We start from the raw sequence: 20092 nt of genomic DNA, 5'->3' as shown, positions 1-20092 counted from the left end.
TTCCATAAACATTTACTAACTCAGGAAAGGATTTTTCAGTATATCTCTTCCCATATTTATCTAAATCGCCATTATTGACATTTACATTTTTACGAGATTTCATGGTAAATGAGGTTCTTACAGAGTCAATTACGCTAGGTATCTGCTCTGAATTACATGGATATTGAGCATGTAACCTACGGCGATATCGACGTAAAATTTCGTTATTCTTTTCTAGACATTCCTGATCATCTAAACTTCAAAACCATTGATTATCCTTAAGCTTGAGAATTAATGAATGTAGATTCTCATCCTCCTCGCCCTGAATTCGACAGCCTAAATAATGTATAACTTGTTTCAGTTCCACAAAATTCCTAGGTGCTGCAGGTTCAAACCATCTAAGTTGTGGCTCTTGCCCATCCCCATAAATAGTAAAATCCATTACTCTTTCTTTTGGATGAGGCAACACCACCGCTTGCATATTGTGCAATTTAACCTTAGTAGGTTCAGATTGGACTCATTGATAACCAATTATCGGTCCCCTAGAACAGCGATAACTCTTCTGCGCAATTCCGGTCGAACGCCTAAAAGAATGACACAACCAGGGAACATTTGTAGGGTTTTTCTCTTGAGTCTCTGGTTCAAAAGTATTCTTAGATTTATTTTTTTCCAAAAACCTATCAGTGTTTTCATGTTCTTCCCAATAATTTGTATCCATAGATAACTCTTGGTCCATCTGTAACTCACCCCTACTGAATTTAGATTTCTCTTCTTCTAAATAAAATTCTAAAAGCGAGATTTCATCTAGATATCGCCTTTCTCTAAACTGAAACTCTGCCTTTTCCTTTTGCAACTCAGTAATCTTCTTCATTGCTTCATTTACAGCAGTCAACGCTGCCTCACGCTCTACTTCCAATGCCTCTTCCAATTCTCTAATAATCCTAGCGTAATTACCATGATGTTCACGAGAAGTCTGTGAAAACCTATTAAAAGCCGAAGCTGAATCATCCTCATCCTCACGAGATAGTGGTCTTTGTAAGGGTTTGCACCTATGCCTACTTCTCCTTTCTCTTTCCTTCGCTTCTAGCTGATAGTAATAAATCCTTTTAGCTCTATCTGGCAATTGTCCAAATCCAAAGGGTAAAGCATTTTCCCCATAAGGAAGAGCTTCTAAAATCCTACTCTCAAGCATACTATTATGATTATCAGTAACATCATCTTCTCCCATACTTTCTGAAGAGGTTATTGAAATGTCAGCCACATCAGATATCATTAACTCAGGCATTTCTTCCTCCCCTAATTCATCCACAGAAGTCGCTTCCGACCTGCTGTATGCAGAAAATACATCTTCTTGATTATTTCCTTCTTGATCCGTAGATAATTGAAAACATGTGTCAAGCGAATCATCAAGATATTCTGCTTCCTCTGCTGAAAGCATTAAGCAGTCTAGGGTTGTATCTTCGGATGTGGATAACCACTGAGTAATATCCCCATCCGAATCATTGTCAGATGAAAACGCTACAGCATACTCACCAATACCCATCTGTTCTACCTTGTGAGGCTGATGTACTATATTGACCTCTACTTTTTCTGCTGTTGCTGCATATGGTGTTTTAAATAACCAGGCATAAGGCCCTTCATGATCAGTCCCCTCCATACCCGAATCATAAAACTCATTGTTGGTTTTCTCATCCATTTCACTAACTGCTTCATCTCCTGAATCTTTCAAAAATCCTTTTGAAATAACTTGTATTTTAACCCTATCATTTCGAGGACCAATCACAATTGAACCGTTATACCAGTCTTGAATGTATCTTGCTTGGTATAACCAAGGTCTTCCCAGTAGCACAGAATATGATGAAATATTTGTTTGCGAACGAACGATCAAATAGTTCACATGAAATTCTAATCCAGCTACTACAGATTTCACATTCCGCAGTAACCCCAAAGGAGTTACTTTCCTTTGATCAGCCACCCGTAAAACAATATGAGTAGGTTCTAGAGCTTTCAACCCTAATTCTTGCATTGCCTGTTCTGTCATCAAATTAACTGCTGAGCCACCATCTAACTGCACTTCATGTAGCAAGTGGCCATTAATAGTAGTATCGATAACTGGAGCTCCTGGGTCCACAAATAAATCTACTATTTTTACATCCTTAGTTGTTTTTCCTTTGGAAGAATTTTCACTGACTTTAGAAGCGTTTATCTCAATCCTCTTCCTTTGACGCCGAACTAATTTATGGTAAAGTTGTTTCCGACAAACAGGCGCTATTTCTAGCAATTGCCGAAGGTTAATAGTCAATGATATTTCTTCTAATGCAGCCCAAAGATCATAGGTCTTATTTACGGATTCTACATAATCTTTACTCCTTTCCTTAGGAGGAACCAATCTTTCGGGAAAAGGAGCTACTCCCACTTGAATCTTAGGATTTGCTAAGGGCACAGGTAATAATGGATGGTCAGAGGAATGCTGCGGAGAATCCGATTCAGGTAGTTCTATATTAGGATCTATGTCCTTAGACTTATCCTTCACTGCTCCGTTTAATTGTGGACTTTCTTCCTCTAAACCTTGCTCCTTCTGTTGTTGCTTTTGTGCCCTCGTAATGACACCAATCATCGGGTCAGCTCTAAAAGTCACCTTGCGAGGTATAAATTTTGACTTAACTCCAATATCTTTCCTTATTGTTTCTACTTCAACTAAATTTGCAGCAGACGTTGAAGGTTCGTTAGAGGTTTGTTTCCCTTTGTCAAACATTTTATTATCCTCTCGCTTAGGACAATTCTCTTCATAGTGTCCTTCACCACTGCACCTCCTACAAAGAGGAGTATAGTCTTGATTTTTTCGCGCATTTGGACAATATGTGGCTATGTGACCTTCTTGTTGGCATCGATAACAAATTACTGGCCCCCTAGGTCTTTGTTGACCACCTTGTCCCATTGGATTACGAAAATTTCCATTATTTCTTCTAAAAGGAGAATTTCTCCCTCGATTGCTATCACTGTTGTAATTGTTTCGAGGCACTGGGGGTCTACCCTGGGTGGGCAATCCTCGTGGCCTAAAAGGCTGATTGGGTGGTCCAATCTCATAAGTCCTATTATTACGATCCATGTAATTGTAATTCGTTTGCATTGAACGAGCTTGTTGTTGCTCTTGACCTAATTTATGCCAACAATTTGTATCTAAATGACCGGTCTTGTGGCAAAAAGAGCAAAACGGTGGATGATCGGGCATTAACCTTGAAGGCGTCGGACACTCTGTAGCCACATGGCCGTAACCATGACACTTACCACACCAGATATTAGATCGAGGTGGGTTTGAAGTCGAATTTCCCGACGATTGTTGAGCACTAGATCCTTGTGTCGTTATCGAATAAATTTCCTTCAAAGGCGCTTGTACTACAGTCATAATTTCCTCCTTTAATTTTCCTAGAGATTTCGCAATAATATCTGCTACTTTTGCTTCATCCAGAGGAGATTGAGATTGCGGCATAGAAGGCATTCCTGTCTGCATCATATAGGCTGGAATTGAAGTGTACGGATTTAGAGGTACACTCGACATGTTTGAGCTTGCGGTTACCGAGGGATTTAAAGGAACGGTCACATAAGACACGTTCTTAGGTACCCCACCTGAAGTGCTTGGATATTCTGTCTGAGATTCTTTGAATAGATATCTCCGTCGTTGTTGACTAAGCTGCACTTCTTCCCACCATCTAGCATGTGTTTTAGCATCTGCCAACGCAGCTGGTCGTTGTAAACTAACATGCTGATGAACTTCAGGATTAAGTCCATCAATAAACTTACGTTTTTGTGTGGGATCGTCAGGAGCAGGATTCATCTTACGAATGATTGTCTCCATGCGCTCAATATAATGTTCAACACTTTCAGTTGCTCCTTGGGACAAATAATCCAGTTGAAGAGCCAATCTATCTTGAAAACCTTGTCGTCTAAATTTTTCTAGAAAAGCTCTTGATAAGGCATCATAGGTCCCTTTATGTTGAGCATCTAAATTCCCATACCATTTCGCTGCTTCATCTTTTAATGTTGCAGGGAAGATATGAAGCTTTTGGTCGTCATCTATTATCTCATTGGCGACGCAAGTCACCTCAAATCTTTGCGAATGGGCATCGGGATTTTCGTCCCATAGCCCCCCGAATTGCGTGAAATCAGCTAATCTGACTGGGTTGCGAGCCATTGTTTCTCTAAATAGTAGCCCTAACCCTAAATCGTTGATAGTATCAAACCACGGAGGTTCCTGAGGTTTCTTAAATAATTGACGCAATCCGAAATTTGACTCTAAATCCCAGTCAAAGAGCAGTTCAATACTCCCGATCGTAGCATTAGCTTCACTCTCCCTATTTTCACTATTTTGCCTACCTCTTTCTCCAGTGACACTGCTAGTACTGGAGACAACTTGATCCCATTGATATGAAGCTACTTCACTTTCCTTTGATAGTGTTCTATCAGTTGATAAGCTAGGCTGAAGAGGTTCTACCGTTGAGTTAGACACAGCGTCTACTCCCAAATTCACCAATGCGTTGACCCTCTCTAGCCTTTCTAATAGCCAAGCCTCTTGCCGCACTGCTCGTTCTCTAACTCGCTGATCCCTAGCTTCGTTTTGCTGCTTCCGTCTCTCTTCTGAATTCATCCACGAGTACTAAACTAGCTTTTACTGTCATACTCCAAAATTACGCTCGTTTCATTTGAAGCTATAAAATTAGGTTGTCGCTTGTATGCGCACTTAGAAGGTTCAAAATAGTCGGCAACTCTGGGTCTATCTCCCCAAAAGGTAACTTTTCTTCTTGCTCGGGGATTAAGCCTAGAATTTCAGCAACCTCTCTAACGTCTTTCGTGTCGAAAGCAATTTTTAAACCTCTGGATACACGTATCCAAGGCAACACATCATCCCACACTACTCTTCTAAACGTCCGATAAGCTGTGCGGTGATACCAATCAAAGTGGTACGATACACTGATTGTATTTATCTCTACCGCGTCTATTAACCCAAAGTGTGTCGCTAGTAGAACTATGGTTTGCGCACAGTCGTTATAACCCCAGCTCCAAGAAGATAATTGTTCAATGCCCACAGTTAATTGTGGCCCAAAATATGTGCCTCCCTCTACTAACTCCGTATCCCTCGCCCAATCTAGCACTTTTCTTTGGCACTCCTGGGGCAAATTAGGAAAATAGTCCCTTAGAAAAGAGACTGCGTATTGGGTTTGAATACCCTAGGAAAATTAATCACCTGCTAGAGTGCACTTGGCTCCCGGCAGACGCACCAAAAAATAACTGGCCAAAGACCAAGCCACTTTTACCCAGGTTAGCAAGCCAACTCCTAAGAGTTGTTGCACTAAACAAGTGATTATTGCACTAATAATGCTAATTTGGTTTAGTCTTCCATTAATTGTATGGCATTTTATTTGCAGTAGTCCAACTTCAAATATTCTACACTTCAGTACATTGTATTAGGCACTAGATTGCTAAACCTAAGATAACTACGGTTTCCCTCCATCTTTCAGGAGCGGCTTCTCATAAATTTCTCCTGCCAACTAGTGGCGGTTTATCCAGGAAGTCTTGATATTTGACTTTAAGAAGTTTGTTTCATATAACAGATCCCTTGGATCTATTTAAATATCTCCATTTAAATTCCTTTGTATATTTATCTTCTTCAACTGATTAAAATTAGTTCATTTTATTCATTTAATTAACAACAAACATTCAAATCAAATAATCTAACGTTCTAAAAACCCATAACTTTTATCCCTTGATAAACATCTCCCCACTTCGTACCGCGATTTCATCGTTGCTTATTAGTTTTTAAGTACTTAATTCATTTTGCAAATATAACGTCCTTTTCTTCTTTTTCTTCACTAAATACAAATCAGGACTAAACCAGGTACTTTCCACACTCTAACGAAATCACATACATAGTTTATTTTACATTCCCATATTCCCTATTAATTTATAAATAAGTCTTAGTAGCCCTTCACTCTTCCTTGCAATCATCAGATGATTTCTTTTTAATATGAACAAATAGTACATCACGTATCGTTTTACTTACTTAAATTAAAACACTAGGTTTATGTGTAAATGTTCTTTCAGTAGAATATAATTAAACTATTGTTTCTTTTTTGCTTTAAAGCTTACAGAAATTCATCAGCAATCAAGAATTGTCTTTTCAGCTTTCCATGTAAAGATTCATATTTTTACTGATAGAGAACAATTTTTTATTTAAGTGAAAACTGCTATTTTACCTTGAACATAACTAGTTTTGAATTTTATAAATATGTTAAACCATCTCTAAAAATTCTGATAAAAATTCACTAAATTTCGTGAGTCAAATCCTTTATAGAAAAAATGTCACAACTTATAAATTTTCAATCAGCCATTTTATAAAAATTTATTTAAGTCGTTTTTAAGTCATTCTTAAGCATTTTCTACTATTTTCTATTTTCAATAAATAGAAACCAATTTACATAAATGCAAAAAACCATTCAACATAGAAAAAAAAGTTTCAAAGCATTTTCTAAAAATACTAAACTAACCATTTACTGATAATATATCATTCATTTTAGATAAATAAGGTAGGCATGTACTTTTAAATCCCGATGACCGTTGTGTTGTCTTTGAAGACCGTGTCCTCTTTTCGTCCAGTCACATAAAGTCTAGCTTCTAGCCAGTCGTCTCAACCCCGAACTTGTACTATTACTCTTGTTCTCCTTCAACTTCTTGCACTCAAATCATAGCAATACGTTGAGGCTCTAGAGTTGGGTGCTTCAAAGAAATCGTGGCGATGGCTTCGAGAGTAGACCACATACTTCAATTCCCTTCCTTTGTTCTTCCAGAATGATATTCAAGACAAATCGGTGACTTCGCAATTGGTTATGAAGTGGTTTATGTCTTCAGGTCAAGCAGGGTAAGGCACCCTCTTATTGCTTTCCCAAGAGGCATCTCTCTCTCTCTCCTCTTTCTCTGTCTCTGTGTATAATATTCAATTTCAGCTAGCATCCATTTCCGTGGCGGCTTCATAATTCATTGTTCTATTGATCCCCCATCTAGCGATGCCTAGCACGACCACGTACATGCAGAAATTAAGAAGGGCCAAGGGCACCACCATTGCTTTACCAGCAGAGAAGGATTTGGAATTTCAAGGCGGAAGCACGAGTTCGTACAAGGAGAGGAAATGTTGATGCTTGGTCATTATTGCTGCTGTATTGATTGGGTGACAAGCCAGAGAACGAAGGTGCTACAGGTTCAAAGCCAAGCTTGCGAATTGTGCGGAACAGCGTGTGCGGATCTTCAATCTTGCCATGGAAGCCTATCGGATTTGAGAAGAGGAGCACGTTGTTGCCTAAGCCAGCAGTATCATGCAGGTGGTAGCATGCTTCTTCCGTCCTCCTCTCGCTCCATCCTCTACTGTCGCCAGCACCGCAATCATCTCCTTTCACCTCTTCTCCTCTGACTGAACTGAGCGTGGCTATGGCGGCGGCCCAGAGTGGAAGGGAAGAGTCCGTTGCAGAAAAGGAGGCCCAGCCAAGCCCACCATAACCCGAAAATCATATATGCCACCCGCCAATACTGACCATGATGATTACTGTACTTGCTAAGGTCCAGCGCCCCCATCTTTAGTAGTGCCCTCCCTGACGGCCCCAGCAGCGGGCCCGGCAGACTTCAGGAACAGGGCGGCCATTAAAGCGCCCCCCAGGCCCCCCAGCAGGTACATGAGGCCCACCTTCCAGAAGCCGAAGGCCAGCTCCAGCCGCACCCCCACCGTCAGCAGCCCCACGCTCATCGCCACTACCTGGAACAGCCCCGCGTGCACCCACATGCTCGATGCCATCGCCATTTTTCTAGAAGAAAGCTTGCAGGAATTGTTTTTTTTTTTCCAGATCCGTGGAGCCACGAATTTTCCTTCTTTCTTTCTTGGCGACCATTCGACGGATGCATGAGAGAGGGAGAGACCTCCAAATTGTAACTACCCCCTTACTAGTAAAGTTTTTTTTTTTTAAATTGAAGGATTAGGTGATAGTGATCCCCATACCTAACAAAGGGCAATACAAATTAAATCCCCCATTTCTTAATTATCTACAAGCCTAATAATGGAAGCCATTCAAGAGTGTCATTAGCTACAACACTTCAAATTTGGTCTTGCTTATTATTGAACCCGATAAGTCATAGAAATTTTGAAAAGCCTCAAACAATGTGTTGAATTGAATTCATTGGGCCGTGATAATGTTGGAGTTATCCTCCACCAAGAATTAAATCATTACTTACCCTAATATCATGCATCCTTAGATTTTGCAAGGTCCCTCTAGTCGAATCTTTTTTGCAATGGCTAATTCCTATGGCATAGAGAAGCAAGGCTATGGGACAACCTTGTCTCAAAGACCTTTTTAGCTCAAAGGATTTGGAGACCGCCCCTTTAATGGATATTCTTAACTTCCACACTTGAAATGAGTGTCATAATTATTCTAAAGAACTTCCTTCCAAAGACCATTGCTTCAAGGTAAATGCATACTAAATCCTAAGAACGTGATTATATGCCTTTCAAAATCCATTCACTAGAAGGTAGTCCTGTCCACCAATCAGTTCTTAATCAATAACTGTTGCGAAGCTAGGGATAGCATTTTCTATCTTCTGATTAAAAAAATTGAAGCCATAATGCTGGGAGTGGATGACTTAAGCTAATAATACCTTAATTTTGAGTGCCAAAGCCTTGACAACAAGCTTATAGGACATATTCAACATGGTCAAAGGTTGCTAATGGTTACTTTGATGCACATGGGTAATTTACAAATTGCCTTTATAACACCCATGTTGGCTTCTATAGGGAATTGCCTGTAGCAGAGCAGTCCCTTTTGAATTACTTCGTCCTTGCCAAGAGTCATTCTCTTGAATCTAACATTCAACACCTCCCCAAGGAATCTTCATGATAATCACCAATGATCTAATGATCACCCCTTGATCGTCACTGCAGTATTACTATCAAATTTTTATCTAAAACTCCACCTCCCTCTCGTACAAGAACTTTCTCGTACCAACATCTCCTAGCTAGACTGCAAGGACACAGCCTCCAAAGACAACAACAACGAACACCGCATCTGCATTAAATTCATGTAAAAATTTAGTAATAAGGTATCAATTGTATACAGTTTTGCCAAAAAATTGTTGCAATAAATGGCATGTATTTAGGTGTTGTCACGTGAAGCAGAAGTTATTGAAGCTATGGAGCAGGATGGCAGGGCTAAAGTCGATGGGCTGATGCGAGCTCTCAATTTTTAGATGATGGTAATAGGAGTCTTCTTTTGTCTTGTTTTCTTCTACTGCTTTGTGGGGCAGAGAGTTTGTGGATCAATTCAAGTGTGTGGATATGAGTGAAAGACAGTAGAGGGATGTTCTTCTTTACAATGAGAGTGATTTTTGTTAGTTGTTGAGTGAGGCTACCCATCAGCAAAAAAGAATGGAAGTGAAAAGTCTCTACATCTGAAACTGGGTATGAGGCACGCAATATATATTATGGGTAGATGTTGAATGCATGGGTTCGAGGTAGTGGATTAGTGTTTGTAAAGTTTGAAGCTCCTACAACTCTTTATCATTGCAAGTTTGTACTTTTGGAACATTGTGTTTGTTTTTGTTGTATAGAGCATGCATGAATTTATCACTACAGACTATTCATAGCTATTTCAGGGTAGCAGATCAAAGAATAGAGAGCTACAACTTTCCTTTTTGAAACTCGGCAATCCGAGGTCTTCTTAAAAAGTTATGAACTGTTCTATGTATTGCTTCATGAAGCAGTTTCTGTATGAGGAAATAGGTGAATTCAGCAGCTTCTACAACAGTAACTTGGTTTCCCATGGAAGTCATCATGATTATCCATTAATATATCAATGTAAACTTAGCTTTGATGAAGTAATGGAATGTTTATAGTAGTGAAATGCTTGAAGCGTTGAATGGGCACAGAAATTTGTTGTATAAATCTTTGATTACATGTGTATTTGGTTTGTATTTATGTGTGCTCTGAGGAAAGAAGAACAGAGAGGCTCTACAATTGATTTTGTACTACTTGAAACAATCACGCTTTGTGGGGTGGTTTGCTGCGTGGAGTTGCCATCCCTAAAAAATAGGAGTCTTGTGAATCTGAAAGCTCTTGTTGTCAGAATCTTTACCATGGTTGTTTCAGCGTGAGATTCTTTCTAAAAGTGGTAAAATCTGAACTTGAAGTTTTGAACTGTTTAAGTGTTGAGTTGAAGTCTTAGTGAGGAGTGAGTGATTGGGAATTTTTTATCATGTGTTCAATGGTGCCGTCTCGTGGGTCTTGTTGAGGTGAGATCCTTGGTCTTTATCCTGTGGTGTTGTCTTGGGGGTTGTTAGAGGCCGACTACCCAATTCACCTACCATAGATTGGTGCCCTCGCTGAGGATCTCTTGTGTTGAAGATATTTTGCTAATCTTATCAATTGGGAAGTGTAAGGTTTGGAAACCAATCTGTATACAAACTCAAGCATGGTGGCTTTTGGATATGAACCCTTCTTTGGTAGTGAAAATGAGGATGCTAATCAGTTCATCAAGAGATTGGAGTGGATGGCTTACCAAGATTGAAGGGACATTGATGCAGATAAGCTTTGAATGATAGCATGTTTCTTGAAGGTTCTACAAGATTATGGTGGAACTTACTGAATGAAGAGACAAGGGAAAATTGGAGTGAAGTAAAAAATGAGTTCCTTACGAAGTTTGCAACTAAGAAAACTCCTAAGGGTTTATGGAAATATTTGGAAAAGATGTTTCAAGGGGAAAATGAGGAAGTGTCTAAATTTGCTGCGAGATTTGAAGCAAAATGGATAGAAATTGCACAGAGTATGGAGCAACCTCCCATGATGTTCTTAAAAAAGCACAAGTTTGTTTCATTGCTCAAACTTTAAAATTAGAGAAAAGATTATGATCAAAGACCCTTATACATATAAACATGCAGCCAAAATAGCCAAGGAAAAGCAAAGGAAAATACAATTGAGGTTGGATCAATCAAGAGGTATTGTTGTGCATGCATTTTTACGGCCTAATCAAGTTGACAATGTTGTAGGAAATGTAGGACATCAAGCTGTGAATCTTCATGGGGCATTTGAAAGAGCGGAGAATGGGACTCAACAAGGCCATAGAAAAGCAAATGATTATGTGATTAATAAATTTCATGAACAATTAGCAAATCTGAATTTGAATATGAGCCTATTGCAGGCAAGGCAACCTCAAATGCAACCTAGATTTAGAGGACCTCCAAGGAATAGATGGGAAAACTTTGAATGCTTTAATTGTAGGGAGAGAGGTCATATTGCTCCTGATTTCCCTTATCCAAGAAGAACATGAGGGGAGATGTATCCCATGCCACAAGGGAATGCTAGGCAAGATGCTAGACCTCAACAAGAACAAAGGCCACTTGAACCAGCTAGGAAAAAATTGGAAATAAGACCTGGGGAAGGCACATCGGGTATGAATTTGATCGAAACCATCATGTCTGATGATGGGAAAAAAAAAGATGTTTTTGCTAACAAGAGAATCAGAGAGAGGGATATTGAAACTAAAACTCAAAGGGTAGCAAGGATTAAAAAGGGAAAACAGGTGGCAAACGATCCAAAAACCAACAGGAAAGCTAGACCATGAAGGAAGATTCAAATGGGGGACTTTGCTTTGGGAGTCAATCAAGTTCCTTACAACCTGCTTGAAGACTTAAAAAGGTAAAAAGGTTGATGTTACATATGGTTAGCTGTTGCAGATGAACTCATCTCTGAGGAGGCAATGGCATGGTTTGGTCAGCATCAGGAAAGGAAAAAACCAGACTAGGCATGTTGGAGTGGTATACCTGTCAGATGTGAAAGACATTATACATGTCATGAACACATTGATACATGGAAGGAAAATTGATCAAGTTTATGTTGATGGTGGTGCACGTTTGTGTAATCACCGAAGAAGAAATGCTGCAAATGCATATTAAAATGACATGAAAGTCACGATTTAAGGTTAAAATGGCAAATATCTCAAAAGTGAAATGTTTGGGAATCATTGAGAACTTGGAGATCAACATTGTAGGCCAAAGAGCATGTTTATATTTCCATGTTATGCCTGCAAAACTTATGGCATATCCTCTCATTTTGGGACGATCATGGTTGATTGGTACAAGAACCAAACAAGATTGGTATAGAGGTCAATTGGAGCTTTATCTAGAGAAACCAAGTCATAAGAGGGTGATATTTGACATGAAAACAGGGTCTATCATTCAAAGTGGACATGAAAGTGATGTTGGAGGTGATGAAAGTAGTGATTCAGAAAATTTTAGCCTTGATGAGGAAGATAGAGAATGGGAAGCTAGCCTACTCTCCAGGGATGTTGACCTCTTTGGGTTGTCAATCTAGTGTTCAAAAAGAGAGTAAAAAGTTGTAAATATTGCTATAAGAAGTACAGACTTCATGCAGGAAACATGTGATCAGCAACCTGAAATGAATGTTGGACCGCTAAGCTTATGAATATGCTGGGAAATGACTTGACTAATGATGAAATAAATGAATATTTAGTCATTTTTCAAAAATACCCAAATTTTTTTGCTATAGAAGAATATCGCCAAACTGAGGGGTACTAATAGCATTGTGCACCATATCAAATTGAAAGAAGGGTGTAAACCAGTGGCTCAAAAACTTAGGAGACTTGGTACAATTTAGGAAAATGAGCTTAAAGCTTAAATGTAGAAGTTGCTTGATGCTGAATTTATCTATCTTGTTGATGATGCAGAGTGGGTGTCTCCTATTGTAATCAGAACAAAGAACAATGGAAAGTGGGGGGTATGTGTTGATTTTAAGCCTCTGAATGTAGCTATTAAGAGGGACTACTATCCTCTTCCGTTTCAGGATGAGATCTTGGATTGGCTAGTCATGAATTTTATAGTGTGTGCGATGGATACTCTGGATATTTCCAAATCAGAATAGTGGAAGAAGATAAGAAGAAAACAATGTTCATTACCCCATGGGGATACTTCTATTATAGAGTGATGCATTTTGGTCTAATGAATGCATACGCTAGTTTTTCAAGATGGGTTAGTTGGGTATTTGCCCCTTTCATTGGGAAATCTTTGCAGGTGTTTATGGATGACTTTTATGTGTATAGTTCAAGGGCATTACACTCTCAAAAACTTGATGAAGTTTTTTGCAAACTTGATGAGGATGGTGGTTAGTTGAACCCTAATAAATGTAAGATAGCAAGAACTAGAGTGATACTCTTGGGTCATGAAGTGTCTGCTAATGGTATTTCACCTAAGCCTAGTAAATTTGAGGCTTTACTTCTTATGGATTCTCCAAAAACTGTAAAATAACTGATGAGCTTTGTTCAAAAATTGAAGTATCTATCAAGGTCATTCCATATGCTGGCTGGGTATGTATATCCTTTGCAGAAAGCAACTCAAAGGGATCCTTTAGTTTGGATGTGAGTTGAAGAGGATGCATTCTTGCAGATTAAAGAAAATTTAAGCACTTTGCCAATTCCTATGCCTCCAAACTGGAATGAACCTTTCTTCATTAGTATCATTGTTGGGAAAAATGCAGTGGGAGCCATTTTAATACAGAAGGGAAAAGGGTTGTCTTATATGAGGCCTATGTTTTACATAAGCAGATCCATTGGAGCGACTGAAAAAGCTTGAATGGAAGAAGAATTATTGGTATGGGGGCTGGTATATGTAGTTAAAAGATGGAAATCATACTCGATTCAGAAGCCATTTGTAGTACTTATTGGTTCTCAATTGCTTCCACATGTGTTGCAATCTGCTGAAAATGCTCCAAGAGTTACTAAGTGGTTGTTGGCTTTGCAAGAATTTAAATTTACACGTTTGAAGGAGGATACTATAAGAGCTAGCTTAGCTGATATCTTGACTTATAAAGAACTTGTTGAAAGTGCAGCCATTATAAGACAGAAGTTGTTGAAAGTGCAGCCATTATAAGACAGAACTTGTTGAAAGTGTAGCCATTATAAAGAACTTGTTGAAAGTGCAGCCATTGTAAGACAGAAGTTGATTTCACATCCACAATTCATGAGGAGATGAAGGATGAAGATGCTACCTTGTTTTTTGATGGCAGTTACAGAAGAGTGCTGAAAAAGGGAGGATTGGGTTTTGTCATTATGGATGTTGAAAATCGAGAAGTCTTTTCTGGAAGCCAAGAAAGTAAAGAGATACAACGTAACAATGAAACTGAATATGCGAGTTTGCATGCTAGTCTAAAACAATGTATTCAGCTGGGATATAGGAAGATAGTTGCAAAAGGAGATGCTATGTTGGTGGTTAGACAGGTTCAAAATGTTTAGAAAGCCAATAAAGATATTTTGAAGGATTGGCTGTTTAAGATAAAAGGCCTCATGAGGCAGTTGCAAAAATTTGAAATTTGGCATATTGGTAGGGAGAACAATCGTAGAGCTCATGAGTTGGCTGAAAATGCTCTTTCCCAGTATGTTGCTGCAATGAGGGTGGATAATCCTAGATATGAGTGCAGGGAGAGCCTTCATCTGATTGAAGAGTTTCTAAAGAGTGGGGAGTTAAAGTCATTGGCTGATCAATACAAAAGGTATGCCATTGTCAAAAAGGCCATATTGCAGCCCATTGCTATGCTAAGAAGGATGATATTCACAGTGGTAAATTGCAGCAAGGAAACTATGCATCGTCTTCACGATTCTGCCCATTCGATTGCCTTGGCACCTACTACAAGTTAAAGCTCAATCCTAGAAGACCTGCAAAGGTACCAAGTTTGATGTCAGCCCCTACACACAATAGGACTTTAACTTATTGAAATTTACTTTGTTTTTGAACTCTACGCCTTGCATTTAACATATGCAAAAGCATCCTGGAAACTATCCACCACCAATAGCCAACACGTAAAGCTTTTTGGGTGGTAAGTCATCCAACAAAATGACCTCCACGTGCTAAATCATGACATTCCTCTAAAATAAAGGGTACCTCATTGGGCACCACATAATGATGATAAATCTCATCCACACATTTCATATATAAAACATCCACTATTATTGAAAAGTGAAGTGCTTATTGCTTAATCTTCCTCTTCTTGGATTTAGAAAGAGTTTCTCATGGGTTGTATGTTGATAGATCATGCATAATGGATGCATATCATGACGAAATAAAGGCTACATCAATTTTGCATAATCCGCACAGTCACTAATATAAACCCACTCTTCCTTAGACTCACAAAAATCTACTAGGTGCTCTACAATACCCTATATCTTTGGTGGCTTGCTCCTAATCTCATAATCAAACTCTTGCAAAGAAATCAACCACTTGGCTAGGCAATCAAGGGGTTGAATCTTGTTCAGTAAAGTAAGCACAATCCCTTTGCCTTGGTAAAGAACACGACCTTCTCATAAAGAATATAATGTTAGAACTTCTTGGGTGCGAATACCATAGCCAAGTAAACCTTCTCCAAATAGCTATAACAAAGCTCTGAAATTTCGAACTTCCAGCTTGCAAATGCAATAGGATGATAAAGTTGTGTCTCCCAGATTTGGGATAAGTAACAACTAATACTGCACCTTGTCCTAGCCATGAATATATAGAAAACCTCACCCCTTTTGGAGATTTTAAAATTGGTGCTTTAGATAATTGCATTTTAACATCCTTAAATGCCACTTTGCATGCTTTTTTCCATTCAAAAACATCACTGTGAGATAAGAGATTCAAACATTCAACCAATGAATTAATGAATCAATGATAATATCCCACAGATGAAACAAAACTATGAACTTCCCTAGGGCAAGTGGGTGGGCCCAAAGCCACAATAACAACCAGCTTTTTAGGGAAATACTAGTTGCACTCACAACATGACCTAATACCAAACCATAAGGCACCCAGAATACACACTTCTGAGGGTTCACCACTATGCAGTACTCGCAACATCGCTCAAAGCATGCTCCAAGAACAATCAACTATCTCTGACTATTCACGGTAGTTGCCCCAAAATTATCTATAAAACCTTCGGCTCTTTAGGGGATATATTAGCAAAGGTCTTATCTACCATTCTTTACCAAGACCCAGGAGAATTACAAAGGCCAAAACCCATCACATGGTATGCAAAAGTATCGAAAATTGTAATGAACATCATTTTTAAACTTAACTTATCATCTTCAACAATGGCCATCTAATTATAACCTGCAAAACAATCCATGAAGGAGTGTATCTCTCATCCTGCCGATTGATCTAAAATCTGATCGATAAAGGATAGAGGATAATAGTCATTCATCATCAGCTTGTTCAATTCCTTAAAATCAACACACGTGTAGATTTTATTGTTTTTTTCCATTCTTATTACTATCAGTCACACCATTTTGTATGTTCAATGAGAAAGATCAAACTAGTCTTTCTTAAACACAACAATTCCTCAAAAAGAGGTTCTTTTAGCTAAAAAGGCATATGTCTAACCTTCTACCTCACTAGCTTACTACCTTTTCTTCAATGGGAACATATGCACAGCAACAGAGAGGGGCATCCCCTTCAATTCATCATAACTCCATGTAAAGATATCCCTAAAATCCTATAGAAGTGCTACATAATCTGCATGCTTATCATTGGATAACATAGTGTTGAGTTTAATGGGGCGGGAATCGTTGGGAATCCCAAGATCAAGCTCTATCACATCAGCATCACAAATCATGTCCTTTGCCTTGATTGAATCATTCAAACACACTTGATAAATCTCCTTAGTCATAGAACCCTATTTAGAATCGTTAAAAATCGAGGTATCAACCATTGAAGCTCCCTCAAGTGCCTCTCATTTTGTCGTGGGAGGTAATGCCCTTTCATCCAATAGGTGCTTAGGGTATACATCCAAAATTATTTTCTTTAATCCACACCCAAAAATCATTCAACCAACTAGGATGTCCACCAAATAATAAGAATGTAATATCCATGGATGTCTAAGAAACAACTAATAACTTGGCCTTCCAGCAAATCGGATAACACGGAAGTCAAGGACACTCAATGTTAGCAACTGTCACATGTACTCGCATTATCATTCCTTTTGATTATCTTAGGCTATCATCAACCATTTTTATTAAATTTGCAAACCCAACCTCTCCAACAAATCCATACTCATAACATTTACAAATGATTCAAGATCCATCATTGCATTATCTATTAAGATTGCATCGACATATGTCTCACCCTAGGGCAGTGCTTCTCCATATGATCCCACCATTCACTACCCACTCGATAGACACCAAAAGGTTCAACAACATAACCCATTTGTAGGATTTTCTTGAACTCCTTAACAAATATTGCGTGATAATTGAATGAGTTTTAGAAAATTCATATTCTGTTTAACTCCATAAAGCATGTTTGCTAGGTCAAACTCATGGAAGTTTGCACTACTCTCTTCTCTTTCCATACCAACCATTCTTTTGGCTTCTTGATAATCATAGTGCCTTCCTTTTCTTTCAATTTTTTTTTTCCTTTTGACCACATGATCCTCTAAAATATCCTCATTTTTAAGAGGCTTGGCCGCCTAAGTATCCAACACCTTGTTATCCTTGCTAGGATTAGGATGAAATTTTCTTGTACTATGATTATCTTTTTTAGCGTCTTTCAGTTTCTGACCTCTAGTAACTACCCTAACATTGTTAGGAGGTAACTTTCACTGATTTGGCAAAGTTTCAACCAAACTTACCCCACTAGGCATTTCCTCAAGTGTGGCTTTACCCTTTGCAAAATTTGCTCAGTGTCCTCTCCTTTGGCATTCTCGTTACTCACACGATGGTTCATAGGACTAGGTTGTTGAATACCTTGCTAGAGAGAGCTAACCCTACTCCAACAGGTGGGGCCAAGTGACCAGAATCTCCATGTATATAAGATTTAACATTAGGACAATTACGAGGGAAATTCTATCCACCCATACCACTTACAACTAAATCGTGATGGGTCCCCATCATCATGCTTTCTAGTATCCATTAAATTTTGCTAATGCTTTAAGAAATTAACATCTATGGTGATCTAGCAGTATTGCTAAGTGATCGTATCCATATAATGTTCCATCATATCCTTTACTTGCTTTACAATATTTGATGCAAAGGATTCATAACCAGTGGCATCAAGAGCTACCCTCTCACTAGCTTGCACCTTGCTTGACATGTTGAGTTCATACGCAAGGATTGGTTTCGGATTCTACACATGTGAAATAACATGTCATTTAGGATATGAGATATTATAGATATCATGTAACTCGGTTAGGTAGACTAAGTGATATCTAGCTATAAACTATCATTGGAAGCATATGCCAATGCAAATACTAACCATGCTAGTGATATGAATCTAGAGACAGTCATCTAGGTACATGAGTATTAGGTCATGTTCAACTTAACATCTCAATAGAGAAAATACCAATTTTCCTTTGTATCCCATCATGCAGCTAAGAACTTAATTGTGTTGATGGGGGAGATGAGAAGTGCCATGTAGAACCATTTTCCTACAACTATAACTATTGCAGGACTACTCTTCTTTGATAGTAACTAAAAATCATCACTTGAGGACTTCCCCATAAAGTAGAAATAGATGCTTGCCAACTAGAAATATAGAAATTGCTACTTGATTTGATCAAATGATAAAGAGGTAGCTTCTTAGTAGCATTTCCTGCCTACAACATTGGATTTGGCCCTTCTCCTCTCATTGAACACTTGTTGCTTGCGTCATCAATGGCATCTGTTGCACCAAAATTTTGATAGCACTCTCTCCCGTTCTGTTCTAGCCTAGTCATAGCTAGTGAGCCACTTCTCCATGGATGCATAATGCAACATACAAAAACAATTCACGTTCTCCTCCATGCCACCATCCATTCTTTTTTCTATCCCATTTTTAACCACCACATCTCTTGTCGGTCTATCATCGTCTTTCAATGTCCATAGCATATTATTATCTGAATCTACCGTCGGTAGTAGCCACTCCAAAATATGCACTAATGCCTCCAACACTAGCTAAAACCTTCAGCCATGTTTCCCTTTAGATGAGCTCATTGTCACACAAAGCCCTTCATGGTTTTCATTAAAAGTGCTCCAAGAATAACATCCATTGATTATGAATAGGTCCCACAATCTCCACTTCATCCATGAGATGTACTAGGAGGTGAGTTTCTATTGTAAGCATACTCATGGGGAAGTACTTGTCAAAGAGATAGACCATTGCCACTACTTCCTGCCTTGCAAATGCAATAGAGGATGTCTCAAACTCCTTTTTTGAGATCATCCATTGCACTAAATTTGATAACTTATAAATTATCAAACATACTTTTGGAGTGAGAGATCTTGCAATCGTAATTGACAGTATGAATTACCAAAAATTTAAAGCATTACAAATATTAAATTGACCTAAAATAGTGAAATATTGATTATACTTGCTATCAAGGTTGGGACAAAACTGGCATATCTTGTGTCAATCATGGGATTTTAGTATTGTTACTTTATTATCTTTAGAAAAAACAAACTTGAGAAAATGCATCATACCCTCTATCGATAGACTTGATAATTTACTTCACCATGTACTCTTCTTTGGTAGATAGGATCCAAGGAGCATGAGATAGTTGCAAGCGACCATCAAAGCTTGACTATGGCCAAAGTGCCTCCATCTGGCCTACCTCCTTCAAATCCATTCGTGCCCCTATAGTGTCTCTCTTTCCTGTGACATATTTCCACAATAAGTTGCCCACATTCTTAAAAATGTGCATGGATCCAACAAATGGTTGATATATAATTGGGTCCAATATGGCAACTTGTAGAAAAATGAGAACCATCACATTTCACTCAGAAGTGACTCATATGCACCATTTGTAACTCATTCTAGCTTTGGGCATTCATTTGTGCTAGAGTTCATCCAAGAAAATATTCCCTCAATTTATGGCGCTTTGATAAGAAAGCGGTGTGTCCCTCATATACCATCTTCTTTATAGTCCACGACCTTTGGGAGTCTAATTGTGGTCCCCACACAATGAACATGCATGATAACCTAAGGTAATCAGACTTGTGACAACATCTTTATCTAGTCAACACAAACATGAACAAGCCATGTTAGATATTAGCAACGAGAATGGAAACTCATTTAC

The sequence above is a fragment of the Lygodium microphyllum genome, unplaced genomic scaffold, assembly GCF_053477565.2.
Source record: "Lygodium microphyllum isolate KBCC unplaced genomic scaffold, Lygodium_microphyllum_v1.1.10 scaffold_92, whole genome shotgun sequence".
In the NCBI taxonomy this organism is placed as follows: domain Eukaryota; kingdom Viridiplantae; phylum Streptophyta; class Polypodiopsida; order Schizaeales; family Lygodiaceae; genus Lygodium; species Lygodium microphyllum.
This window is presented reverse-complemented; position numbering follows the sequence as displayed.